Below are 2,051 nucleotides of genomic sequence, written 5' to 3'. Positions count from 1 at the left end.
TAACATCCAGTCATAAAAATTCAAATATCCAATATAAAAGTAATGTAAAGAGGTCTGAGGACAAAGAAAAGATACAATAGAATCATCGTGCTCGTTTTTGCTCTCCGGAGACTCTGCTTCCTTCTCCGTCAATATCTTTTCTTCTCCTGCATAAGAAAATATGATAAAGAGAAAGTATCATTCTTAAAATTAAAACTAAAACCTATAAACTAAATATGTAAAGACTTACCTCTTCTTCTAAATTTTCTTCAAAAAACCTGTTTAAAAAGAAATTAATAGTATTACTAAAAATCTATAAATTAGTAACTTGTAGCTCTAATAAAATGATAAATATTAAAAATAATGATTGTAAAAAATTCATACACAAAAAAACTCATGAGGAACCACCACCATCATCGTCGTCGTCGTCATCATCACGATAAGGAGGAGCGGATTGCAACTGAAGATGTTGCAAGATCAGGTTTTGTTGTCTTCGCAATTCATTAATTTCTTGATCTCTTTGTCTCATTTCCTAATCTCTTTCTTATTTCTTCATCTCGTTGCATTAATAACCCTTTCAAGTGGGTAACCTCCTCAGTCAAATTATGGATCTGTGACGTGACGGCTAGGGAGGTGGTAGAAGATGAACCAGCAACTCTATGGGTTCTGCTCAAAGAACTCATACCCAATATCCTTCCACCACCTTTGGATCCCCCACTGGCCTCCAGCCACAGACTCAGATCATTCCCAACTGAGGGCTCAGAATCCATCATTTTCAGAGCTAGCACTTGAAGCTCGATGTGCTAGCTCGAGCTCATCATATTTATCCTGTATTATCAAAAGAAATATTAATATGTTGTAATATTTGAGAAATTAAACACATAAAAATATTTAGATACACATTTAAACCTTAATTGCTTTTGCTCTCTCCCCACTCCAACTCTTATCTTTCTTTTGAAATGTGCGAGTAAAAGTATCAATAAAATATGACTCTCGCCCCATTTCCTTAGCCTAAAAAATTATTGTTAGAAATAATAAAATAAGTTGAAATAAATTAAAATTGAAGTAGTTGAAAAAAATTTACCAATCTACGCATATGCTCATCAATATTGATTGAGTCACCCACATACGTCGCAGATAAGTCACCAGAATTATAAACTTGATTAAGCTTATTCTGGTTACTCCTTTTGCTTTCCTCAGTTTCCCAAAACTGAGAGATCCGAATCCAATTCTCCTCGGTGATGCATGGTGACTTTTTTTCCCTTTATTTTTGCATGATTAAGGACATGACGGATGTGATCACCAAATTTTTTCTTAAAAATTTATCTAATTTTCATTTCATCAATAGGGTTCCAAGTGAACGCCCGCTGAAAGTAGAAATAAATAATTTATTATATATTCAATAGCAATATCATATATATATATATATATATATATGGATAGTTTACCTTAAATTCATTCCACCACAACTCTTTGGTGGAATCAGGAGTGCTTGTATAACTCATTGAATCCCCTTGTCAAAGGTTATTCATTGAATACCATGAATAACCCATACAAAATCAATAAAATTATAACAAAGGACCACAGGCCCCCCTCAACGTCGTTTTTGATGTCTGAATCCTCGACCCACCAGGACTTTTTGCCCCTCGGTCCACCCGACCTACTAGGACTTCCCACCTAGTCGCAACTAGGACTTTTTGCCCCTCGGTCCACCCGACCTACTAGGACTTCTCACTTGGTGTCTGGTCCTCTTGATTCAGACACGGGAGCACCCACTTCCTTTGTTTAAGGTTCAAACCACATGGTTAGATCTAGATCATGGCTCATCCGGCGGTTAGTCCGGTGAAGAGCGGTCTCGCTCTGATACCACTTGTTAGGTACCGATAGGATATCAAAATATCTCCACAATGACATGATATTGTCCACTTTGGGCCTAAGCCCTCATGGCTTTGTTCTTGGGCTCTCCCCAAAAGGCCTCATACCAATGGAGATATCTTTCCATCCTTTTAAACCCATGATCTTTTCCATGTGTTTTAGATGTGGGACTATGTTTGCACCCTTGCAACCCAACA

At 37.0% G+C, this 2,051-nt stretch overlaps 1 pseudogene; it reads right to left on the bottom strand.

Annotated features, from left to right (window-relative positions):
* Positions 1-569: 569 nt before the first annotated feature.
* LOC141817032 (uncharacterized) lies at positions 570-1,484 on the bottom strand (annotated as a pseudogene).
* Between the last annotated feature and the right edge of the window lie 567 nt (positions 1,485-2,051).

This window comes from Curcuma longa, unplaced genomic scaffold (genome assembly GCF_044706935.1).
Source record: "Curcuma longa cultivar G26 ecotype Majalengka, Jawa Barat unplaced genomic scaffold, ITB_CL_G26_1.1 contig_19102, whole genome shotgun sequence".
Taxonomy (NCBI): Eukaryota; Viridiplantae; Streptophyta; class Magnoliopsida; order Zingiberales; family Zingiberaceae; genus Curcuma; species Curcuma longa.
This window is presented reverse-complemented; position numbering and strand designations above follow the sequence as displayed.